The sequence below is a fragment of the Pelodiscus sinensis genome, chromosome 18 (assembly GCF_049634645.1).
Source record: "Pelodiscus sinensis isolate JC-2024 chromosome 18, ASM4963464v1, whole genome shotgun sequence".
NCBI classification, from domain to species: Eukaryota; Metazoa; Chordata; order Testudines; family Trionychidae; genus Pelodiscus; species Pelodiscus sinensis.
In genome coordinates, this window is record NC_134728.1 from 27904616 (window position 1) to 27931557 (window position 26942).

A 26942-nucleotide genomic window follows, 5' to 3' on the forward strand; every position below is an offset into this window, starting at 1 on the left:
AAAAGCTCGGTAGTCTAGACATACACTTACACTCCAGGAGGTGCACAGCTCTCTGTCTCCAATACATGCCAAAAAGCAAATATTGACCCCATCTTCAATTCACCTTTTTTGTGCAAATCCTTGGTGACCTCTGTTACAGTTCAGGGTGGGCTATTACAATAAAGCAGAGGTGGAGTGCATCATAGTACTCTGACAACATATACCCAGAACCACCCACTGCAAAGTCTTGGTCCAGCTTCCACCCATAGTTTAACCCAGAGTACAAAGGGACACAGGCACTGTGCGATAGCTTCCCACAGTGCATCGCTTTCAAAATTGATGGTAGCCTCCCAAACAGGGACGCACTACTTTGACTTATTTGAATAGTGTTGAATTCTCTTGCGAAGTACAGATACACACCTTGGATTTAACAAAATGGGGTGGAAAGACATTGACATTAATAAATTTGATCTAATCTCGTAGTGTAGACATGGACTTAGTTTGTCTTGAGCAACATTAGTTGTTGATGTAACTCAAAGGCTATACTTTGTGATCAGTTACAATATCAACCTTCTCCAGAACAATGCAACAGTATAGCATTCAAAATTAACCTTTCAAATCTTGAACAATAAACAGAATTGAAATTTTTAATAAAATAGTTTACTATGGGTAGACTGGAAAAATCACCCATGTTTAATTTTACATCTAAGGATATCATCCAAAGAAGGGACACAAAGAAAAAGCAGTAGAAAGTAGAGATATTCTAGTCAGATCAAATATAATAGTCATAACTGACTTATTTTATCATCATGGACTGCCAGAGAATATTCAGGCAGTTCATAAAACACAGTAGGCATTTGCAGCAGATCTTCTAATTCAAATACCTTTTACACCTCATTAAAATGGAAATTCTTCTCAGCCTCAGCTATGGCAATGCTACCATCCCCTATAATAATAATGGAAGATTTTGTACAAACTGTCCCATTTCAAAAGGCAAAAAGGCGTCCTGGCAGTGCAGTCTCCATCCTCCATTGAAATTTTGGTCATTGTTCGCTTGAAGACATTCAAGGTAAACAATGTAAATATGCTTGTTATGGTGTTATTTGGCACCATATTTAATATACGCTGCACAGACAGTGGCGCCTGCAAATCAGTAGTCCTTTGTCTACGGCACGTTGTGTTTAGGCACTGGCTACCATTTGGCACTGGCTACATTTGAGGAACATATTTCCAGCACAATCTATAATTCTTCATGCTCTGCCTTTTCAAATATCATACTGGTCATGAGTAGTGCTGAGTGTTACCAGTTTGCATGAAACGTCTTACAAAACATCTGTCAGATACAAATTATGACAGCGGTGAGTTGTGGCAAATGAATGTTTCAGGCCTGATGAGATGTATAGTCTGGTATACCATCTGCCATTAGTCATTCAGGTGCTCCTTGGGTCACAATTGGTAATCTAGGGAAACTGTACTAATGACTGCTGGCCTAAAAGTACTGTAAATTTGCTAGCCTGGAACAAAGGGCTCTGCTGTCAGTAAACTTCAGCCCTATTTTCACTTCATTTTTATGCCTGAATTTGAGAAATCATCTCCTGCTCCAACAGCTAGATTCTTGTTGATTCTTGTGATCCTCTAGCTGCAAGGTTGCCACTCCATGCAGATGCAGTACCTCTGAATTATTTCCAACAATGCAACATTCTCCCCCTCACATTTTTACCTGGTTGGGAGTTTGATTTTTAAAAACTTATTTGTTAAGTTACCCAAGCTTGACTGCTTAGTTACTGTGCTGGGCTTGCTTCAAAGGTCAACAGTTTGACTGTTGTTTTGGGGAAGAAGGAGAAGCTTTTATAAATATACTGCAACTGGAAGGATTTTTGTACATACTCTCCAAAACAGTTCACATTTTTGCTAGGACATAGTTTAAGCTGAAAAATGACTATTTTGTTTGCATAAAACCATCATTTTGGAACTGTACATCTTTTGAAACCAATGTGATTTCTAACACATCTCAGTGTTAATGGTAAAGTACTTCTCTTTAAAGGCCTGATCCCAGATTCACTGAAGGCAGTGGCAAATCAATGGATTTTAAATCAGATTCTTAAATAGGAGTATATATTCACTAGTAAATCATTATTTTTTCCCTTGAATTACATGATCCACATCCCACTGAAATCAATGGCAGTCCTACAGATGCAGTCTTTCCATTGATACCCGTAGATCTGTGAATAGGCCCTTAAAAATGATTGAGGAGAGATTCTGTAGCTCTGCTTTTCCTTTGCTGCATCTGTTATTCCCTGGTGCTTCTGCCTTTCTGTTTCTCCTTTCTTAGCACGCAGAGCAGCTGCTGCTTTTGTTTTTGGTATATGGCTAAGACAATCTTGCATTAGTGTTATGATCTATATCGAGTCTTTGTGCACACGGAACCATGGATATGAATCATTTTCTGTAAAAATCTCAAAAAATATGAACAATAAAAATAAAGCGAATATCAGCTTTGTCAGTGTGTTTGCAAGAGAATGACCTTGATAGCTTTCACTCATGCAATTCATGAATAATGCCAATGATTGGAGGGGGGAGGGGAGAGTTTTAAAATTATAAGTACTTGAATAGCAATCTTGGAGTAGGTCCGAGCATATTCTATGCAACAAAACTAGTTGATGAATTTTGCCTTTTCTGTCAGATTTGTATGCAAAGAGATCCCATTCTCAGTGGAGTTTTTTTTCAGAATCGGTGTCTTTGCTAAACTAAAAATTATTGCCTGGCCTCTATTTCACAGAAAGTATATATTTGCCATCCTATGTTTTTGCCAAATTTGTTAGTCACATGGTGTTATTTTTCTGACTGAGTGAAAACCAGCCCATCGAGTATTGTAAATGGAATTCTTATTGCACCTGAGCATGAATCTTCCCAAAAATTGTAAGCACATAGGGTACGTCTAGACTACATTCTTCTGGCGACAGAGGCATGTAGATTAGACTACCCGGCATAGGAAAATGAAGCAGCGATTTAAACAATCGCCGCTTCATTTAAATTTACATGGCTACCGCACTGAGCTGATCAGCTGTTTGTCGGCTCAGCGCAGTAGTCTGGACGCGCGGGGGTCGACATCAAAGGCATTTGTCGACCCCCCAGGTATGCCTCCAAAAACAAAAGACTAAGGCTACGTCTAGACTGGCATGATTTTCCGCAAATGCTTTTAATGGAAAAGTTTTCTGTTAAAAGCATTTGCGGAAAAGAGCGTCTAGCATTTTTTGCGGAAAAGCGTCCGTGCCTATCTAGATGCGCTTTTGTGCAAAAAAGCCCCGATCGCCATTTTTGCCATCGGTGTTTTTTTGCGCAAAACAAATCTGAGCTGTCTACACTGGCCCTTTTGCGCAAAAGGACTTTTGCCTGAATGGGAGCAGCATAGTATTTCCGCAAGAAGCACTGATTTCTTAATGAGATCGTCAGTGTTCTTGCGGAAATTCAAACGGCCAGTGTAGACAGCTGGCAAGGTTTTCCGCAAAAGCAAGTGCCAGTCTAGACACAGCCTAAATGTACTGTTGAACGTGGCAAAGGGGTTTCCTGTGAAGCAAGATGCAGTGGGTTGCCCACTTAGTGAGTGCCTCCCTTGTGGCTAGGATTGGCTTTATAGGCACCCTGCATCTTCTAGCCACTCTTGAGGGCCCCATAAATAGAGCACTGCATATCTGCAGATATCTGCTTTATATCCATGGGAGATGGATGCAAATATCTGTGGCTCATTTTTGCAGGTATAGATGTGGATATGGATACAAATTTTGCATCTGAAAACCTGCACATTTGTGGATTTCCACTTTATATCTTCAGGTTTCCACATCTGCTGATACGGATATCTGCGGGTATATTTGCGGCTACAGATGTGGAAGTAGATAAAAAAATTATATTTTATATCGGCACAGGGCTCTATCCAGAAGAACTTCACACAGCCTCTCTTGTGGCCAACAGCCCTTTCATCCAGGCTGGTTTAACAACAGAAATTGTTCAGACGATCCTCAGAGAATCCCCAAAATGAAGTCCACAACCATAACACAAGCTGATGCTCAGCCCGAGTTGTTCTGCCACCCACGGAGATCTTCTCCTAGTCTGTCCACCCAAAGCCACCAGCCCCAGCCCAGTTGTCTTTCTCTTGTCATTAATATCCAGCAGTTTCTTGCACCTCTTTATAAGGAATCTCCTGACCCAATGTAGGTGTGTGTCTTCAGGAGTCAGGGCTGGCTACCCTCAGTCTTCAGGAGTCAAGCTGCCCTGTGCCACAGGGGTATGAATTAGGGATGTGAACAATTAACCTGTTATGCTTACTGGATAATGGTTAACTGGTTCCCTGGGAGCAGCACCCTGCCAGCAGCCTGCCATGTACAGAGGGCTGCTTTATCCCTGGCCACCAGCTCTTAGTGGCTGGGAGCTGGGACCAACAGCCCTAGAGCAGGGGCTGGGAGATGGCCCTCAATGACGGCCTAGAGACTGCCGTGGCAGGAAGCTGGCTGAGCCAGTCCTAGCCGCAGTGTGGGGACTGGGAGCCAGAAGATCTTGTCTCAGCCTGGGGACTGGGAGTGGGAGCCCCATTGGCTTGGGGGCAGGAGTGGTGTGAGATGCTGCTTAGTTGGTTAACAGGTTAAATGTTAGGTTAACCTATCATTTGACCAGTTGACTGATTACCCAGGATTTTACATCCCTTGTAAGAATAGATTCTAGAATTCAGGGAAGTTTTTGTTACCTTGATTGTTGCCTCCAAGTTCTGTTCTCCTTTCCATTTCTCCAGTCCCTGTGGAGATGAAGGTGGATGGTGATATGTAAATAGTGGCAGGTTCATTTCTACCGCTTTCCAGTTAATGGGAGGTTGTGTTGGCACATTGTCTCATCCTCTCCTAGCAGAGGGGATGTGGAGAGCTGGTGGGGTGTGCTCTCTCTCCACTCCCAAAGGTATAGTATGCATTAAAACCTTTATCCCCATCTATCCTTGTGCTAACAGGAGCTGTTCCATTGCACTCAGTGATGGCAGCCATTTACAGATAAGCAACTCTGCTAGTTTGCTCCTCAGAACTGATGTTGAGCACCTCTCCAAACACATTGTGGTGGAACATTCACAAAGTATATTTTGGAGGGAATCAAGCAGAACTGAGACACAGTCACACTGATCAAACCTACCACTGTCACTAAAAATATTCCAAAAGTTGCTATTTGCAGCAAAACTCATCATAGTGGCTTTCTGCACACACTTTTTCTAAAAAGCATGCTGATTTAACTTAATTTGGGATGCATCAACCGTGGCAGTGCATGTGGGTTTCTGCCTCAGTGAGGTACTAAGTTATCATACTTGCTACTTTGATTTGTGCCAGATTTCTGTGGCTAATAGCAATGTGGGACCAAAGACCATTTCGGGTTGCTTATATTTCCTGCAGTGCTGGAAAGAGATTTCCCCTGTAAGCTACCCACAGGCCATGCTCAGTGTACAGCCTTGCCTCAGGTTCTATTTCATAGAACACTAAAACTGGAAGAGACCTCGAGAGGTCATCGAGTCCAGTCCCCTGCCCTCACGGCAGGACCAAGCGCTGTCTAGACCATCCCTGATAGATGTCTGTCTAACTTGCTCTTAAATATCTCCAGAGATGGAGATTCCACAACCTCTCTACGCAACTTTTTCCTGTGTAACCCTTCTGCCAGGACAAGTTAATTGCAGCAAGGGCCGGGTTCAATATCTAGGGGTCTCCTCCCAACAACATAATACAACGCCGGCTCAAGCCCCCACCCCGTGACCTGGGAAATCTTACACACACCCCTGGGTGCCTCAAAGAGGCAATTCTTCCCCTCTCGCAAGCACAGAGCCTTGGTATAGCAGCAAATCTTTAATAACACACGGTAACTGACATCAGCATTGAAGTGGGAAAACACCACAACTCAGATTCAAAAACCAGACATGAGCAAAGACCCACCCCCCAGCCACAAATCACCCAAAGTCTGACACCCCAAAAGTCTCTACCCTGGGTCATTGCTGCCCCAGGGTTCAAAAGTTCACCTGGCAGGGTTTTACCGTCCCAGCCTGGGTGCAAGGGAGGGGACAGGGGTTGATACACCTTATGCGGTCCACCAGCGGCTCTGCCTCTCTGTAGGTTTCTGCTGCCGCAATTGACGCAAATCATTCTGCCACACTCCACCTGCTGTCCTGTGAGCCACTCAAGCAGTCTCACGGAGCAGTATCTGCTCCGCCAGCCCGCCTCAGTCCACGCTCCCCAGCCACCAGCTGGTAGGTCCCGCAGCTGTGCCACCGGCTGCCCATCGGTCATCCCCACCAGCCACTCACCTGCGTCCACCAGTCTCCCCTGCAAACTGCTCTGTTAGCCGTCCCACAATCTGCTCTGCTAGTAGCTCAGCAACAGTGATTTCAGCTCACAGTAGATTTCAGCTATTCAGCAGTATGGCACCAGGCTCCCCTCAGTAAACAATGATTTCAACTCTTCAATAAGTTCAGCTCGCAGTAGAAGAGCCTCAGTGCAAGTGCACCATTGGCCCACAATGAAGCCAGCAAGAGAGGAGGAGGAGAAGGTGCAATCAGTGTGTTTTGGGTCCTCAGAGACAGCCATTATTTTGAATTACCTTGCAGTGTAGACATACCCTGAAAGAATTGGTCTTGTTTAGTTTGAAAAGGAGAAGACTGAGAGGGGACATGATAGCGGTTTTCAAGTATCTGAAAGGGTGTCATAGGGAGTAGGGAGGCAAATTATTCTCCTTGGCCTCTGAGCATAGAACAAGAAGCAATGGGGTTAAACTGCAGCAAGGGAGGCTTAGGTTGGACATTAGGAAAAACTTCCTGTCATTGTTAAACACTGTGGCTGCGTCTAGACTGGCATGATTGTGCAGAAATACTTTTAACAGAAAAGTTTTTCGGTTAAAAGTATTTCCGCAAAAGCGCGTCTAGATTGGCACGGATGCTTTTTGCGCAAAAGCATCCGTGGCCAGTCTAGACGCGATTTTGCGCAAGAAAGCCCCGATCGCCATTTTAACCATCGGGGCTTTTTTGAGCAAAACAGTTCTTCCCTGTCTACACTGGCCCTCTTGCACAAGTATTCTTGGGCAAAAGGGCTTTTTTCCGAGCATGAGCATGAAAGTATTTGCACAAAAAGCACTGATTTTGTACATTACAAAGTCAGTGCTCTTGCGCAAATTCAAGCGGCCAGTGTAGACAGCTGGCAAGTTTTTGCACAAAAGCAGTTGCTTTTGCGCAAAATCTTGCCAGTCTAGACGCACCAGCTACATCTAGATTGCATCCCTTTTTCGTAAAAGGGATGCAAATTAGACGTATCGCAATTGCTAATGAAGTGGGGATTTAAATCTCCCCTGCTTCATTAGCATAAAAATGGCTGCCGCTTTTTTCCAGCACGGAGCTTTGCCGGAAAATAGCACCAGTCTAGACGCGGATCTTTCGGAAAATAAAGCCTTTTCCGAAAGATCCCTTATCACTCTTAAAATAAGGGAACTGTTTCGCCATAAACTAAGTAGCACTCGCTAGACAAGGGGCATGGGTTCCAAAGCCAGTCAGAGTGAGAGAGGCTGGGGACTCATATTTAGCTTGTTGTCCACTATGACCCCTAGATCCCTTTCTGCAGTACTCCTTCTGTAGACAGACTCTTCCCATTCTGTATGTGTGAAGCGGATTCCTTCCTAAATGGAGTATTTTGCATTTGCCCTCATTAAACTTTATCCTATTTATCTCTTACCATTTCTCCAGTTTGTCCAGATCACTTTGAATTATGGACCTATCCTTCAAAGTAGTTGCAGCCCCTCCCAGCTTGGTATCATCTGCAAACTTAATAAGCGTACTCTCTATTCCAATATCAAAATCGTCGATTAAGATAACAGAACCAATCTCAAAACAGACCTTTGTGGAATCCCACTTGTAATGCCCTTCCAGCAGGATTGTGAACCGTTAATAACTACTCTCTGAAAATAGTTATCCAGCCAGTTATGCACCCATCTTATAGTAGCCCCGTCTAAGTTGTATTTTCTAGTTTATTGATAAGGTTATGCGAGAGCGTGTCAAATGCTTTACTAAAGTCTAGGTATACCACATCCACCAATTCTCCCTTATCCACAAGACTTTCTATCCTATCCAAGAAAGCTATCTAGGGTTGCCAGGTATCCAGTTTTGAACCGGACAGTCCAGTATTTGAGGTTTCTGTCCAGGAAATAAACTGAGAAAATACCAGACATATAAATGTCCAGAATTTTCTAATTAAGTAAGTTTTATTGTTATGAGTATCAGTACATAGTTGTGTACTGCCTGGCTGGTAGACATACTACCAGCCAGGCAGTACGCAACTACTCAGTAGAGAGGAGGAGGGTGGGGGCGGGGCCAGGGAGGGATGGAATCCTCAGGGATGGACTCACCCGTGATTTGCCGGGACTGTGTGTGGGATGGGCAGCACCTCAGAATCTGCGTGCGCCTGGGCCACCCCTGTTTCCCGCTGGCCGATTCTCTCCCCCCCTCCCGGCCAGCCCTGCTTCCTGCCGGCCGGTTCTTCCCTCCCTCCCCCCGACCTCTTTCCCTCTGGGCCGGTTCCCCTCCCTCCCCCATCTGAGGTCAAGTGTGTCCGGTATTATTTTTTTAAGCCATCTGGTAACCCTAAAGCTATCAGATTGGTTTGACATGATTTATTCTTTCCAAATCCATGCTGGCTGTTATCTATCACCTTTTTTTCTTCCAGATGTTTGCAGATGAATTCCTTAATTATTTGCTCCATTATTTTTCCTGGCACAGAAGTTAAACTGTCTGTTTTGTAGTTTCCTGAGTTGCTCTTATTTCTATTTTTATAGATGGGCACTAGATGGAATCTTCTGGAATCTGTCCTGTTTTCCATGATTTTTCAAAGATGAGAGCTAAAGGCTCAGATACCTCCTTTGTCAGCTCCTTGAGTATTCTAGGATGCAACTAGCCCTAAAGAGCATGAAACTCTGGGGTTTGTGTTCAGGCCCATATGCAGGAATTTTGGAGGGTGTGTGCTTTTTTTGTAAATGTGGACCGCAATTTTTTTAAATATAAAAGAGTTCAACATAGCCATGCAGTGAGGGAGTTAATAAGAAATAAGAGAGGTTAATGAAAAATTTGAGACGACACAGTGTTTGGTAAAATGATTTTGTTATAACATACTAAAAAATGATACAGTAAATAAAGGTTTTATAGAAATTACTTTCTGGGATCATGGCAGTCAGCACAGCCACCTTGGCCTCCCCACTCCCTCTGATGCTCTACCCACTCAGCAAGGCCAGCAGCGGCTGAGTGCAGGCGGGGCTTCTAGCCAGTGGGGCAGGGCCTGGGCTGCCCCTCGTAGCTGGGGGGCAACGTACTGCTAGCCCTGCTGCTCTGCCCCCAAGCTCCCACAACACAGCATTCTCCCATCTTCTTAACACAGTGGTTCTCAAATTTTTTGGCCCATGGACTACCTGGTTCAATGCAAACCTTTCCGTGGACCACCAGTTGCTAATGGAAACTCGCTGTTAATTACATAATTACACCTGCGCCATTTTGCTAGTGCTGCAGGTAGGGAGAACAATTTAATTTAACCAATAGGAAAGGAACTATTAATTTAAATTATTAAACAGACCAAGCATTTTACTTTCTCATGTTAGTTTATCAAGCTTCATTTTAAATAAAGTAAAATATTAATTTATGTCCAACACAGAAGGTTCCCATGTTTTCTTTATTTATGGCAGAGGTTGAGAACCGTTTATGGATCGGGGGCCACTGACTCTCAGAAAAATCAATTGGAGACCACACTAGTGAGAAGCAGAAGAACCCTCCAAAAATGTAACATCCTTAGTGATGATGCAGGTTGGAAGTAGGGTTTCTAGCCAGGGAGAAAGGGCAAGAGCAAGAGAAGGTGCAATGTTTTATCAGGAGGGAGGGTGCAGGAGTGGGCAGGGGGTAGGGTGTCTGGTCAGGGGAGAGGGTGCAAGAGCAAGGGAGGGTGCCAGAGCAGATGGGGGGTGCAGGGTCTCAGTATGGGGGCATGAGGGTATGGGGCTCTGGGCATAAGGGGGGCACTTACTTGACTTCATCTTCTGTGCCAGTCCTTGGGCTGGATTCTGGCCAATGGGAGCAGCAGGCAAAGCCTCCAGCAGCCTGTCCCAGCTGAGGGAGGGGAAGGAGCGTGCTTCTTCACCATGAGTGATTGTGCAGTGAGGCTCAAGGCTTTCTTCCTCCTTCCCCCTCCCCCAAGAGAAGATGTTGGCGCTCCAACCTCATGGTGAGAGGTGAAGGGAGGGTGAAGCTTGAGTGCCAGCATGGGCTTCCTGCTGTGGGGGAAGGAGGGAGAATGAGCTCGAGTCTGGTTTTGCTGTTTGTAAACCAAATGAAAGGAAAGTTCTGATGTGTATATATGTAGATTGCTTTTCTTACTTGTATGCAGATCAGGAACGTGATTTGTAGTAGCATTTGGATATTTGTAAAGGCTCCTCTACTGCCATGGAGGATTGCAGAAACAATGCAATTCAGCTGAAAAGCAGCTCAGAGAGTTTCCCCTTAACTTGTGCTTTTCTTTTGCATATAGGCAGAATGCACCTGTGCAAACTACTGAATCCTGAGAAGCACTTTACAATTTTCACAAAGCCAGAAATGAGTGTACTTGGCACTTGCAGAGATCCTTAGGGAGTGTTTCAAATACTAATGTATTGAGTCTCACAAAGGCCCTTTTACAGGTAGGAAACAGAAGTGGAGCCGTCTTAAAATCATAGGGCTGAAAGAGATCTCATGAGGTCATCGAGTCCAACCCTCTGTCCAAAGCAGGACCAATCCCAACTAAATCCTCCCAGCCAGGGCTTTGTCAAGCGGAGACTTAAAGACCTCTAGGGATGGAGATTCCACCCCCGCCTTAGGTAACCCATTCCAGTGCTTCACCACCCTCCTAGTGAAATAGTTTTTCCTAATATGCAACCTAGACCTCTCCCACTGCAACTTGAGACCATTGCTCCTTGTTCTGCCATCCGTCACTACTGAGAACAAGCTTAAGTTAGATAGTCCTGAAATCTAAAGCCACATCAAACCATGACAGAGGTATTTGGTTGCTAATTGAGTCATCTTTCCAATGTGAGACACTTCCCATCCCAAGTGTAGTAGGAATTTTCAGTTTTCCTTCATTACTTACTCAAATCACTTTGAACTAAACAATGGACCCAGCCATGCAAAGCCTTGTTGACTTAAGCAGCTGCTACTCCCCTACATAAAGATTTGTGGATTGGGAAAGTGCAGCCTGCAGTCGCACTGCCACTTGGAACACTTTTTCTGTTGAAACTTAATGCAGAATCACAGCAAAAAGTTTTGCAAAAAGATTGTGTGAATTAAAGACACTTTGTTTTCTATTTATTTTTTATATTTTTTATTTAAATATTTTTACCCCGCCTTCTACTTAAAATATTCAAGGTGGCTTACAAGAACAAACAAACAAAATACAAAAATATATAAAATTTTAAAATATGAGAATTTAAAATTTGATGGTAGCTTGTTGACTTTTGTCCCTTGCATAACATAACAGGTAAAACCTCACACAATGAATATATCTTTCAGAAACAAGCTTCTTAACAATACCCAGGAGAGGCAAGTATCCTATTTTATACCTGGATAACCTTAAGCTCTTAAAGGTTAAGTGATTTGCCCAGAGTTGTATATAGCATGTTAGTTTCAGAACTGCTCTTTCTATTCTAGAGGGGTGGATCATGGCATGGCACTGTTTGCACATGTAGTCTTGTAACATTTTGTTTTGGGGGGGAAGGATGGGAAGGAATTTATACTTTGTACTCTTCACATTACCCCTGTATTGTATTTCCAGTGTCTTAAGCTGGAGAGACATTGGCTGTACAATAATTCTCTAACATCCTGGATCAATTTCTTCCAGCCCGCTGGGGAAAACTGAGACTATTTAATTTGGAAGACAGTGGTTTAAGGTCACTTGTTTTCCTTTAGAACAATAAAGTTCCTCCTCAGAGGAATTCATGAATTACCAGATCAACTCCTTGCTTGAGTGTTCGAAGCATAGGGCAACATTTCTACAAATGCAAAGCCTTCTTGTAGCCCAGGAATATGCGGGGAGGAGAAGAAATGTGTTTCCCTATTGCAACTAGAGTATTGGTGGTAGGTGATATGATATCCTGAGAATTGCAGCTTTCTTAATTTCATGCTGGGGCTGGGAAGGGCACACCAGGGTGTGAATGGATGGTGATTATTTCCTAGCATCTTCCCCTCTCCCCTGCTCCCCCCCCCCATTTTCTTTCCAGCTGATCCTAAGAACTGTAGGAATCCATGTAATTAAGTGAGCTCCCCTAGCAACTGCAACCATCGAGATCAATGTTTTACACTCATTCTGTATCTTTCCATCCCAGTACCACATTATGGATCTCTCCAAGGGCATATTCACTTACAGCAGCTGTTGGCTGAAATTTTTATCGGGCCTTATTATCGGGTAATTAAAACCCAAGAATCTTCAGATATTTAAGCTCCATTAAATTGAAGTAACAGATGTTTAGATCAGTGCAGGGCAGAGAAGATGGAGCGTGAGAATTGTAAGTGAGTCAATGTTCCAATAGGAGCAGAGGATGTAGAGATAGTGTTATGAAGCCATCTTCATCTTGCATAGGGTCATAGAATCATAGAAACCCAGAGCTGGAAGAGACCTCAGGAGGTCATCAAGTCCAACCCTTTGCCCAAAGCAGGACCAATCCTAATGGGTCTTCCCATTACAGCCCCAGAGTTGGCTACAGACAGTCCTGGGATGCACTGCAAGACCCCTTTGTGTTGGTTCTCATCGCACTTCCAAAGAGGTGCCAGCAGAATTGTTGCAATGGTATCTGGGCACTCTTGCAACTGGATCCTCAGCATATATCAAATCATTTTGGAAATCCACTTCAGAATGGAGCTCACTTTCCAGCAGTTAGCTTCCAAGAGCAGATCAATGTTTTTAAGTTTTACTGGCATAATTACATCTGCTGGGCTGTGAATTTTTGCCAACAGTTGTGTCCCTAAAAGCTAAGCATAGTCACAGTTATCAGTGTAGCTTAATTAAGTTTTGCTGGTATAACTACCTTCTATTTTAATTAAAGTGGCACAATGTCCAGGTGTGCATAAAACCTAGGTGTGGTTAGTGTATGTAACACAGTGAGGCCCAGATTCAGCCTTGTGCTTTTGGAGAGGCTACCTGATTGTGAAAGGAAGTATTGCATTGTCTTAGTTACCACATGTTGGAAACTCCCTTAATGTTTTATTAGCACTTCACTCTTGAGAAGAAATTACTTTCCTGAGATATTTAAGCATCATTAACCCTATTTTATGAGGAGGAAAATTAAGGATATGCAGGGAATCTTAAGCAGAGCTGGAATAGAACCCAAATCACCTGAGTCTCAGTTCAATGTCCTTTATCCTCTTAGGGTTGCCAGGTGTCTGGTTTTTACCTGGACAGTCCGTTATTTCTGGCCCCTGTCCGGTAAAAAAACCCAGAAAATACTAGACATGTAAAATGTCTGGGTTGTTTTTTTTTTGTTTGTTTTTTTGGCAGAAGGCCAGTAGGGACATTCTTCCCCTACCATTTCTGGTGGGGGTGGCGGGAGCGAGAAGCACGGGGATTCTTAAAGGTGCAGTGACCTTTTTTTTTTTTTTTTTTGTTCTCCTAGGATTGGGAGGGGCGGGTGTTTGGTTTGGTTTGGTTTGGGTTTTTTTTGGCTCAACAAGTTTGGTCTCCCTTTTTTTTTGGTTGATTGGTTGGTTGGTTGGTTGGGTTTTTTTTTTGCTCAACCAAGTTTTTTTCCTGCCATGTTCAAGATTTTTGGTGAAAGCATCTGGCAAGCCTATATTCTCTGCACTAAACCAGAGCTGCTTGAAGCTGGAACGGTCCCTCTATAACTTTGTGTGGGACTAGTTGGTGTTTCTGATTATTTTGCACACTTTGAATAGGAAGTTCAAAAAGCATTTCTTCTGAGCACTGGGATACAGTGGGGGCAGTGCACAGACAGTATGTGTGGCGGAACGGTAGTGTTCGCAGGCAACTGTATAGTGGGGATGCTGAGAGTTACTGATCCAAACTGCAAACCTGAGTCTGATGGAAAGCACTTCAAGCAGGGCTGTGCTGCAACACCCCTTGTTCCAGCACCAGTGGGTTAATGTCCATTGACTAAGCTGCATGGTCCAGGACTAGAATAAGGTGTTGGTACTGCTGGTCAAGCTCTGAAGTTCTTACACAGCTGTGCATGCGGAAACTCCCAACACTGTGTGTGCTTGGCTTTCTAATTCTAAACAACACTTTCTCAAGCATTGAAAGATCACATTGAAACACCCTCTCCCCCCGATTTTAATGCAACAGCTCACAAAGTAGAAAAATGCAATTAAACACCAATTTTTAGTAGGGCATGTGCACACTGGGAACATTTGTTCATTTGCAGCAGTGACAAAGCCACTAGCCTCAAACTCACCGCAATCTAATTTCTTCCTCTGTTAACTGTTTCTGCCGCTGACTCAATAGCTGAACTTTTCAGCTCCTTTCAATTACATTAAATTCATGGTTGTGATTTTGCAGCTGAGTAAGGTCTGGTAGCAAATCTCAGCAAACCCAAATGTGGCAGCTGGCTGAAGCCTCATAGCTTGGCTTTCACATTACATAGGGCTATTTGAGACTCACCAGATGGAGCATGGAAACGTAGGCATTGGAGAGTGCACTGTCCCAGTTCCTCCCTGTGAGGGCAGCTGCAGCAGGGGGGATAGAGGCTGTAGACTCTTGGGGCTCGCACAGCGAAGAGGGGCTGATAAAATCATTATATCACTTTAATTTTTAGCCTCAAGGGATCACATCAGAAGTACAGTCATTTAACTGCAAGCTCCAATACGTTATGTTAGTCAGCCCTTCAGAAAACCCACCCAAAGAGTAAAGAATGAAACACTGGGCTTGAGATGTAAATACACTACAGACAGTCCCCGGGTTACGTACAAGATAGGGACTGTAGGTTTGTTCTTAAGTTGAATTTGTATGTAAGTCGGAACTGGTACATATTGTAGGGGAAACTCTGGCCAAACATTTCTCCAGAGCTCAGTTTTATTCTCCCACACCTCACTTCCCTCAGTCCTTTATTCTCAAGCTGAGGTGTCTGCTGAGAAAAGCCGCTCCGCGTCTCCCTGGTCTGCTGGGGGCGGCACTAGCTTCGCGTCTCCCTGGTCTGCTGGGGGGAAGCAGCTAGTGCGGGGTTGCCTCACCCCATTTGTAAGTAGGGATCTGATGTAAGTCGGATCCATGTAACCCGGGGACTGCCTGTACTCAGTTATGAAGTGGACTGAGCAGGATAGTTGTCCTTCAGTTCTCTGATCAGTGAGTTCCCTCTCCCCTCTCTTTCTGCCAGGTTTAAAGAAAGGGGGATGACTGCCCTTTCCACTTCACTTCTGGTCACTGGCAAATGAGAAACCCTTCCAAAAACCCACATGAAAAACCAACCAGTACTTAGCAGTTTCCCAGGCTTTCGTGGAAAGCTCCTTTACTACCAGTGCTGCAGTAGCGTGTTCCTAACAGCAGATAATGCTCTATGAATTTATAAATACTCACACTTATAAGCTCCTTTCTTGTGACTTAAAATGGAGCCTGATAACAGCCAGAAAGGTCATCTTCTGATTTCAGAGAAAGTTCTTCCAGAAAATCTGCCCTGGGTTTAGAATAGCCACGTTTCCACTCTGAGACCAGGGAGACTGAAAGGGGAAAGCAAGAAGTTAATTCTTCAGTGTGCAGCCTGTGTCTCGGTGTTCCTTCCTTTTGTCACTTTGTATTAAAGCACCTTATGAGTTATGTCTAAGTATACATTGAAGTGGGCCTTCAAACGTACCTATATAACCTTCCCAAATTGTGGTAGCTTGCTCCACTCTTCCTGTCCTTTACCCTCTTCCTTTGAGGAATTTAACATAAGCCACTAATAGAAGTTTTGTAGGTGCAAGCTCTATAAACTTGCTCCCCCAGACACAGATTGGACTTTGAATGGAGCGTGTGCATGTGTTTGTATCTGAAAAATGCAAGTGCATGTGCGTACGTCTGAAACTTTGTTTGTGGCAGGGCTGGATGCTGCACATGTACTCCTTACACAATAGATGTGCCCAAATAGATGCACATTATGTGGAAGCAAAGTCATACCATGTCTCTCTCACATGATAATGTCAGAAGCAGTAAGACAGCTTTACTACTTGTCACCAGCTGGTGTGAAGTTTTTGACTAGTCTGAAGAAACCAGTGGCATAATCATAAAAATGCCCAGTTGAGCTTCATAAGGACATAAATTCATGTATCCTCCTATAAGACAGGTGATATTTCCTAAGGAGTTGGGAAAACCAACCAATATTGTATGCATGACTGTGGGTTTAGAGTTCCTTTGACAGAAGGTGGATGTTTGCTACTTGGAGAAGAAGAAACAACAGTTTGTGCAGTGAGGTGTCTGCGTGTTCCCCTTCAACCAGAAATGTTGGTTCAATACAGCACTTCAGCCATTTGGGATGTAAAGAAAAGGCTTATCCATTAGCTTCTGATTTTTTTCAACAAAACTGAAGACAGCATATTACTGTTGTTCTAGTCCATCTTTAGTGACATTATGGATCTTTGTTGTCAGTCTACTATTCATCAAGCCTTCTTATAAAATCAAGTTGGATTGTTCGCTGAGTTATTAGAGGGCACAATGTCATTCTGACATCTGGATGTCTATTTTGAAGAGGCATTAAAATCCTCAGAGGCTTAAATGAGAAAAATTCTCAGAGGCTTTGTTACAGAGGCCCCTGTAACAAAGCTGCCACACCAGAATGTGTGGCCATCTGTATGTAGTTCTACAACAACTCTTGATTCACTTTCCCACACTCTCCTTTGACCCTGTCTACTCTTAGTGTAGTGACTGTTCCCTCTGGCTCGGCCACTTGACAAAGTCCAGCCTCTTTCTGGGGGACTCTAATTGCAGAGGCATTCTCATATTTGTGCATAGCCTCTGGCTGGTTATCAGTTGTCTTATGCCCGCTGGAGTACTGTTGATTTGGCCTGTTTAAATTATTTGAGTATTGATTCAAACACTTATGCACGTGCAGCCATTTGAAGCATATTTCCCCTTTCTTTGCTCCTTTTGAAAGGGAGCTTATTTACATTTTACAGGGAGCTCCCTAAGTAATGTTCCAAATGTGTGGAGAAAGTGAAGAGATTGTTCTCAAAATGTAATTAATCCATAGCAATTCTCTTTCCTTGTCTCCTTTTTGTCTAGTTGGTCCAAAGAGTGTTCATGTGACATGCTAAGAAAATATATATATAAGAAGCTGGCTAGATTAGATGATCTTCCAGGGCAAATTTCTGCATTCCAAATTTTTAAGAAGGCAGAAGGCAAGAGTCCTGCACTGAAAAAGGACTCTTTGCACAAGAAGGGTTTAGGTGTTTATCTGGCCATTTATGTCTATAACTATCCCTTTTCAAACATTTTAAAGTGATTATGCAGGTGCTCCTCCGGAGATCTAGCCTGAGATTATTCTCATTTCATAGACTCATAGACTTTAAGGTCAGAAGGGACCATTATGATCATCTAGTCTGACCCCCTGCACAATGCAGGCCACAGAATCTCACCCACCCCCTCCTAGAATAATCCTCTCACCTATATCTCAGATATTGAAGCCTTCAAATACTTTGAAGACCACAAGATGCAGAGAATCCTCCAGCTGTGATCTGTACCCCATGCTACAGAGGAAGGTGAAAAACCTCCAGGGTCTCTGCCAATCTACCCTGGAGGAAAATTCCTTCCTGACCCCAAATATGGCGATCAGTTAACCCTGAGCATGTGGGCAAGACTCACCAGCCAGACACCCAGGAAGTTCTCTAAAGTAACTCCTATCATCCCTCCATTGACCTATTTCCCACTGATAATGAATGGTCAATTAGTTACCAAGATCATGTTATCTCATCCAACCATCCCCTTCATAAACCCATCGGCTGTGTCTACATTGGCACCCCTTTCTGGAAAAGGGATGCTAATGTAGCACATCGGAATAGCAAAATCCGCAGGGGATTTAAATATTTGCATTAACATGGCTGCCGCTTTTTTCCGGCTTGGGGATAAGCCAGAGAAAAGCAGCAGTCTAGACGTGATTCTCCGGAAAATAAGCCCTTTTCCTTTCAAGTAGGAATAAGAGATCCTCCGGAAAAGGGCTTATTTTCCGGAGAATCACGTCTAGACTGGCGCTTTTCTCCGGCTTATCCCCATTTTGCTATTCCGAAGTCTACATTAGCATCCCTTTTCCGGAAGGGATGCCAGTGTAGACGTAGCCATCTAGTTTAATCTTGAAACCAGATAAATCTTTTACCCCCACTACTTCCCTTGGAAGGCCGTTCCAGAACTTCACTCCTCTAATGGTTAGAAACCTTCGTCTAATCTCAAGTCTAAACTTCCTACTAGCCAGTTTATATCCATTTGTTCTTGTCTCCACATTGGTATTAAGCTTAAATAATTCCTCTCCCTCCCTCCCTGGTATTTATCCCTCTAATATATTTAAAGTGTGCAATCATGTCCCCTCTCAGCCTTCTTTTGGTTAAGGTAAACAAGCCAAGCTCCTTAAGTCTCCTTTCATAAGACACGTTTTCCATTCCTCAGATCATCCTAGTGGCCCTTCTTTGTACCTGTTCCAGTTTGAATTCATCCTTCTTAAACATGGGAGACCAGAACTGCACACAGTATTCCAAATGGGGTCTCACCAATTCCTTGTATAATGGCACTAACACCTTCTTATCCCTACTGGAAATACCTCGCCTAATACATCTCAAGACCATATTAGCCTTTTTCACGGCCATGTCACAATGGCGGCTCATAGTCATCCTATAATCAACCAGAACTCCAAGGTCCTTCTCCTCCTCCGTTACTTCCAAATGATGTGTCCCCAGCTTATAACTAAAATTCTTGTTATTAATCCCTAAATGCATAACCTTACACTTCTCACTATTAAATTTCATCCTATAGCTGTCACTCCAATTTACAAGATCATCCAGATCTTCCTGTATGATATCCTGATCCTTTTCTGAATTGGCAATAGCTCCCAACTTTGTGTCATCCACAAATTTTATCAGGACACTTCCACTTTTGGTGCCAACGTCAGCGATAAAAAGATTAAATAAAATTGGCCCCAAAACTGATCCCTGAGGAACTCCGCTAGTAACCTTCCTCCAACCTGACCGTTTACCTTTCAATATAACCTGCTGTAGTCTCCTCTTTAACCAGTTGCGTATCCACCACTCAACTTCCATATTAATCCCTATCTTTTCCAGTTTAACCAATAATTCCCCACGTGGTACTGTATCAAATGCCTTACTAAAGTTGAGGTAGATTAGATCCACTGCATTTCCTTTATCTAAAAAATCTGTTACTTTCTCAAAAAAGGAGATCAGGTTGGTTTGGCACGATCTACCTTTTGTAAAACCATGTTGTAATTTGTCCCAATTGCCATTAGCCTCAATGTCCCTAACAACTTTCTCCTTCAAATTTTTTTCCAGGATCTTGCATACTACAGATGTCAAAATAACAGGCCTATAGTTACCCAGGTCGCTTTTTTTCCCTTTCTTAAAAATAGGAACTATATTAGCAATTCTCTAGTCAAATGGTACAACCCCTGAGTTTAGAGATTTATTAAAAATTTTTGCTAATGGACTTGCAAGTTCATGTGCCAGTTCCTTTAATATTCTTGGATGAAGATTATCTGGGCCCCCCCGATTTACTCCCATTAAGCTGTTCAAGTTTGGCTTTTACCTCGGATATGGTAATATCTACTTCCACATCCTTAGTCCCATTTGTTATGTTACCATTATCCCTAAGCTCTTCATTAGCCTCATTAAAGACTGAAGCAAAGTATTTGCTTAGATATTGGGCCATTGCTAGATTATCCTTAACCTCCACTCCATCCTTAGTAATTAGCGGTCCTACTTCTTCTTTTTTTGTTTTTTTCCTATTTATATGACTATAAAACCTTTTACTATTGATTTTAATTTCCTTTGCAAGGTCCAACTCTACCTGACTTTTAGCCTTTCTCACTTTGTCCCTACATGCTCTAACCTCAATAAGGTAGCTTTCTTTACTGATCCCTCCCATTTTCCACTCCTTATATGCTTTTTGCTTTTTCTTAATCACCTCTCTGAGATGCTTGCTCATCTAGCTTGGTCTAACACACCTGCCTATAAATTTTTTCCCTTTTCTTGGGATACAGGCTTCTGACAGCTTCTGCAACTTTAACTTAAAATAATTCCAGGCCTCCTCCACCTCAAGATCCATAATTTCTTTAGTCCAATCAACTTCCCTAACTAATTTCCTTAATTTATTAAAGTTAGCCCTTTTGAAATAAAAAACCCTAGTCTCAGATTTATTTTTGTTTAGCCTTCCATTTAATTTGAACTTGAATTAGCTCATGAACACTCGAGCCAAGGTTGTCCCCTACAACCATTTCATCTATGAGGTCCTCGCTACTCACCAAAACCAAATCTAAAATAGCATCCCCCCCTTGTTGGTTCAGCAACTACTTGATGAAGGAATTCATCAGCTATCACATCTAGGATAATCTGAGACCTATTATTATTACTAGCACTTGTTCTCTAGTCTATGTCTGGAAAGTTGAAATCTCCCATGATTATTCAGTTTCCGTGAGTATTTACTTCATTAAAACCATTTCCCAGAGAGGCAGATGAAAACATGGGAGAAGGCAAAGGTGGTGTTAAGTAACTTCTGTGCATTCTCTCTCCTGGCTGGGTGCCCACCAAAGATAATTTGGGCAGCTGTAGCAAGATGAGTGGTAGCTCTGAAAGCTCTTCCCCCTCATGCTCTCAGCACTTAGCCATGCCAGGGCTTCTGAGAATGGGTCTCTAGGCAGCTGTCAGGATCCCTGCTCACCAGCTGCCCCGCAACAGAAGTGAGTGGGGAGGAGTCCAGTGAATGACAGTGGGTGTGGGTGTGCAAGGCTTGTGGCAGAGCGAAGATGCAGCACATAGGGCTTGCTGCTCCCCTGCTGGTCCATCACTGCAGCCCCCACTGTGCCCTGACTCTTGGCCAGCAGGGCCTCACTTGTTTCCAGCCGGTACTCACTGAGCGCTCTGGTGGAGTGGGCGGGTGGTAGGCAGCAGCTGGTTAAGCGTCACCCCTACTGCCTACCAATTGGCCCTTTACATGCTCTTGCTCTTCCTGCTTTGCTCCATAACTCTTCCAAGTCCTATTGCTCCTTTGTATCTCCCCTGGTGCGGCACATCCCACTCCGGTGCTATGCAGAGAACCTGCCCCTGGTCAGAGCACTCAGCTCACCAACAGCCTGGCTGACAAGCTTCTTCTTTCCCCCCACTACCTCCAGCCTGGGGCACTGCGCATGCTCGCCCGACACAGCCCTGGCATGGGGAAGCTTCATCACCTCTAACCTACATTCTAGGTTGCCAGGGTGGTGGTGGGGGAAACATTTTCCAGCCTGTTTACACCCTAACCCTGAAGGCTTCATAGAAGCCTCTTGAACAGGGGCTTAGTACCCTCTTCACCCAACCCACCCTCCACTCCAGAGAATGCAGGGCTGCTCCATCCTCATAGACACCCTCCCCTGCTGAGCCCCTTTTTTGGCTGGGGTTGTGTGTGTCATGAAAGCTGCTATAGTCAGGTTCCCTAAGCCCTGGTACACAACTCAGCCTTAGAGCTCACCCCTTTCTGCCCATGCTATCACTAGGGGACAGGAGGTGGCTGGTGGTGGAGGTGTTAGCTGCCTTTTGGCTCTGTGGGTAGGAAGGTACACGCTGCTTCCAACCACAGTGGAGCAGGAGTGGAGAAAGAGGAGCTTTGCAAGGACATGGGCCAGGTCATCCCTTCATTCCCACTCACCATGGCTGGAAGCCGCTCCTGTCCCTTCCCTCTCACACAGTGCCAAAAAGCTGCTGCTGGCCATATTCTGGTGTGGACCCTGGCAGAAATTCTCAGGGAGGGGACATGTGCCCCCTCCCACACATTGCCTTGGGAAGACTTGATGCCAGGTACCAGGAGAGTTGGGTCCATTCTGGGGACCCAGCCAGACATGAAGGGTGGAGAGCATGGGGCGAGGAGGGTCAGGTTGATCCATCATTCCCCTGTGGCAGAGAGGTGTACTGGAGTGTGTGTCACCTCTCACCATGTGAAACCTAAAGCCTTATAAGAAGGTAAATAAAAAGTATCCAATTACATAATATTTCTTTTTAACCGGGGATTGGTCAATTTGATGGTAATTTGAACATTTTACTGCACAGTTCCAATTGATTGCCATTGAACTTACTTATATACAAGTAATTTTACCAAGTGTCTCATATTGAGCATATGGTCACCCTACTTATTATGGGTGAGCTATGCCCTCTCTTCTGCCTGGGAGTCAGTTAGCCAGTGCCCTCCTTACATGCAGCACATGTCTAATGCGGGTGCATTTGCTACTGTGGCATTTGATGGGGAGTAAGCCACATTGCAATTGGACAGAGGACTCTGTTCAGTCTGTCATTGATACCTCTGCATTTCTATATGATTATGTGACTCTTTCTAATTCCTAGGAAAGTCACTAACTGGATGTTGATTGTTTCTAAAAAAGTCCAAGCAAGCTTATTTTTCCTGTGAAGATCTTTGCTTTCAGATTAAGCCTTAGTTAAATTAAAGGTAGTAGTAGAAACCTTTCAAATTTGATAATGGAACATATGTAGTAGTCAGAAACAAGATAGTATGGTTATTTATGCAGAAATGTAGTCTGAGAATGCCAGAGTATCACAGCTGGGAAGGTTTTTATATAAGACACTAAACATTTTGCCAGTCAATGTTCTAAAAATTCAACTACTTTATCCCCCTTTTTTGAAAACATGCTGGTTCATTTGCTTGCTGATCTTGAGCTTAATGTGCATGAACAAGATTGTAAAAATCTCACAAGATTCAGTGGTGGCAAAGAGAAGCTTGTAATAGCCCATCATTAATTAGTTTTATTAGTAACTCATGTCTTCATCATTGACATTTCATGCCCACAATAGTTATTTTAAATCTGATCAAGTCAATGGGAGACTTGCTGAGGAAAGCCTTCAGAGCCAGTCAGGTTATTTGTTTTTCTCATCCTTTCTCCTCTCTCTGTAAACACTGGTTCTGTCTGCAGACACACTAGAGATCAAATCCAGTTTAATGATTGCTTAGTTTAATTAAACAGTCCTGATGTTAAACATCATTGTGACACTGCCATGATTGGTGCCCTTGTTTGGACATTAATACCTAATGTGCGCTTTCTAGGTGATAGATGTGTCAAGCAAACAAAAAAACAGGAAGGGAAAATTGATGATTATTTCAAATACGCCCCTATTTAATTATCCTAACCTTGAAGTCAAGGACCAAGAGCTGTAGCTGCCTTTCAGAAGGATCCCTGCTATAAGGCATTGTGTTCTGGATAGGAGGGGATGTGCGGTGGTTCTGAGTTATTGTAAAATGTTTGCATCCCACACAATGGAATAATGTAGGATTGGAGGGGATTAGATACAATCCAAGATGTTTTTAATACATACAGAAGAGGGCCCTGAGGGGGGAGGGCCTCTGAGACAACTATCAATTTAGATGTGTTGTCTAACGCCTGTAAACTGCTGGAAAGCAATCTGAGTGATTAAGGGATAAAGAAGGCTGGGAATAAGTTTTCACCTGGGCAAAGGCCCAAGCTCTTAATTTGTCCAAAAGATCCCTGATCCCTAGCTCCTCCCCACCCCCCACCTGCCAACATGAGCTGTGTAGAATCCTAGGGCTAGAAGGGACTGCAGGGGTCATTCAGCCTAACCCTCTGCCAAGATGTGAGATTCTTAGAGCCAGGGAATAGTGGAGAGAGGAAGAACTGGAGCAGTGAGGGAGGTTACAGCAGGGTCGGGGTGGGAAGAGCACTCTGCACCCTGTGCCAGCCTTTGCTCTTAGGGTTGTATTCCCTGGGGGAAGGTCTGAGCAGGACAGATTGGGAGAGGGTGCAGGGTAGCAAAGGGACTAACATGCGATCAGTGGTGCCTCTAGCAGGTTAAATGTCTGTCAAGGGACCAGAGATGGTGGAAGGGGGCGGGGAGCTCTGGGCTGTATTACCTGGGTGCTGTGAGAAATTATTTTAACAGAGGAAGTTAACTGGATCATAACTCCATTAATGTAGAGTTCCGTGATGTCTCGTGCCTTTCCAGAGAAAAGAAGAATTAAGGTATGCACCAACCCTACAATTGGCCTTGACATCAGAGCCCATTGGATAAATTGGGGATGGCCACCCCCGACCCCATGCTTTTGGGAACCCCACAACGGTTGACCCATCTGTCCTATGGACTGGAGGGATCTGGGGAATATGGGACCCAGTGCAGGACAGCATCAGGGTTTACCGCTCCCACATACGCTCACCAAGGGGGTGGTGGGATCTGGAGTGACTCGGTTGCCTGCGCTGCCCCATCACACTGCCCTCTCCCTGCTGGCTGTACTCGACTTCTCGGCAGCAGCAGGAAACAGAGTGCTCTGGCCGAGAGGGGCACCACTTCCCACTGCTTCAGAGTAGGGGGCACAGCGGGCTGAAAGGGGGCGTGGCAGGGCAGACTGGAGCAGGCTGCTGGGCTGCTCCAGTTTCCACCACCTGCACAGTAGGGGGGCCTGTTGCTGCCGCTGCCACTGTGCAAGGCCCCATGTAATCCCCCAGGCCACATTGCTTGGAGGAGGGGGAAAGAGGGCAGAGTAGAGATGGGGCTTGGGGAAGGGGTGAAGCTGGGGTGGGGCCTGTGGCAGGACAAGGGTTGCCCCATGCCCCACACCTGGGGCACTGGGGGAGTGCGCCCGAACCCATGCTCCGTTTTGGACAGCCCCGCTTAACATTGTCCTCTGAAGCAGTCCATCCGCTTGGCAATGCACATGCCACCACTGTACCATTACAGAAGCAACAAACAGGAATAAATGATCAGTGTCAGAATGGAGAGAAGTAACTAGTAGTGTCCCATAGAGGTCTGTACTGGGATCACTCCTATTCCACATATTCATAAATGATCTGAGGAAAGGGATAAATAGTGAGGTGGCAAAATTTGCTGGTGTCAGTGGGGAAGCATTCGCCCATCGATTCACCGTGTCTTGTGCAGACTCACTGAATTGATGCTGCAGTGCTGATTTAGCTCATAGCGAAGACAAGTTCTGAGGCCCTGGTCTTCAAAGGTATTGTGGCTCCTAACTTTCATGAATTTCAGTTACATTGCTGATTACAATGAAAATTCGGAGCCTAACATACCTTTGAGAATATGGACTTAATTCTCCCAATATGTAAAATTTACTTGCAAAGTTTCAAAGCTGACTTTTTACACTCAGCATTACAATGGTGACCAAAAATGTATTTAAAATTGTAGAATCCTAATTTCTTCCTTTAAAAAACACTTTTTGGATGAAAATTTAGCATTGGAAGTTTGAGCCCTAAAGTAAAAAATGCTCTAAAGTTAGGTGTGGTTTAAAGTAAAAGGTTCGGAAATGTGGCTAGTCCCAGGGAGGCGCAGAAACAGGCAAACTATTACCAAATATCTTTTAAACTTTTATTAAAGTGCTTCTACGTATAAATTATTGTTTTATCAATTTCTTACATACGTAGGCACCAAATAATTATTAGAATGACCAATAAGCAAAATGTAATACAGTAAAGAAAATTCCTTGAGGTTTCTCTAAATCCCAATGGTTGTTAACAAGGGACTAGGGATTATTAACAGTTACATTTACATCAGTGTTACTTATAAGACTACTCATTTATCTAAAACTTTTAACACTACTACTTAACAATACCTCTAAACAATTTCAGATAACAATACTTACATTTAACAGACACACAAACTACAACAATAACAACAACATATTTGGTATTCGTTATGTTTGGTATACGTTACGCTCTACAGGAACTCGTTTGGTTCGGTGAGTGGGAGGTGGCCCTCGGGTGATCAGTCCTCGGACCTGGCTCATATTCCGCCATCCAATGTTTATTCGGGATTCCTCAATTTGATATAGGAGGGGTAGCTGTTTTATAGAGAGAGCTTTTGCACACTTTTTGTGATAGGCTAGCAGACCCTGTCTGTTAAGTAACAGGAGTAAGGGGGTGAGATGGTTTCCTGTTTTTCCTTTTCTGCCTTATCGGGCATGGCACAGTCAGCACAACCAGCATGAACTTTACATGAACTTTTCAGGTCTGGTTTTGGTTCCTGTTTGTCGCTGATCTTTAAGTTACATAGTGTAAGGGTTTTCATCAAGGGGAAGTTGACCTTTTGCTTGGATGGCAATACGCGTGAGAGGCCTGGCCAGCAAAGAGCCTGCTTTCACATTAGGAAGCATCTAAAAGTAGGGAATTTAAAACAGAAACCTTTCTGTAAGCTGAACTATAGGTTTTGCTACCCAGTCTGTGTTGAAATACACATGCAACCTGGACAGAACTATGTTGATTAATTTCTAAGTGAAGTCTAAATTGAACATGAATTTTAAGTAAACAAATACATTTAAAAATTTGAATTACTTAACGCAAATCAAAAATCTGAGCAGATAGTATCAAGTTCTGCAAAACATACCAATGACTGATTGCTGCTTTTCCACATAAATGGATGAAGGCAAACAGTTTCAAATTCCCTAATGAACTGAACAGCAGGATTGCAGCTGTGAAATGGCTGGAATTAGCCTTACGGTCATGGTTGTAGATTACATGTGATTTGTCACTGGGTATAGCCAGCTGAGGGCATTCAAAAGAACATGTTCAGCCAAATGATCTTCTGTGATGCATGGGATTTAGGGAAACATTTATATGGCTTCTGCTTGTAAGGTTAAGAGGTGTAATTGGATGCGGGGGGGGGGGAGAATGGAAAGGATAAAGGAACAGAAGAAACATGATCAAGACTATCTGGGTTTGAGCATGTTTTAGCAAACTGGACAGAAGTGTGAATTGTTGCCTCTTGCTCT

The 26942-nt window shown here is 43.9% G+C and overlaps 1 protein-coding gene and 1 long non-coding RNA gene across 10 annotated transcripts in view; one reads left to right on the top strand and one right to left on the bottom strand.

The window, feature by feature from the left end:
* The window catches only part of PTPRT (protein tyrosine phosphatase receptor type T), a 1030325-nt gene that overhangs the window by 154386 nt on the left and 848997 nt on the right, over window positions 1-26942 (top strand). The window lies entirely within an intron of this gene.
* Window positions 345-26310, bottom strand: LOC102457735 (uncharacterized). Of its 4 annotated transcripts, none has more exons than XR_012896565.1 (6): window positions 25884-26310; window positions 15567-15706; window positions 10044-10290; window positions 6302-6613; window positions 4718-4765; window positions 345-4248 (listed from the first exon to the last, which is right to left on the bottom strand). It is a non-coding gene; the product is annotated as an uncharacterized LOC102457735 (long non-coding RNA). The 4 variants fall into 4 exon arrangements; XR_012896564.1 differs by lacking the exon at window positions 25884-26310 and adding an exon at window positions 14655-14775 and having other exon boundaries at window positions 15567-21535; XR_012896566.1 differs by lacking the exon at window positions 25884-26310 and having other exon boundaries at window positions 10044-10287; window positions 15567-21535.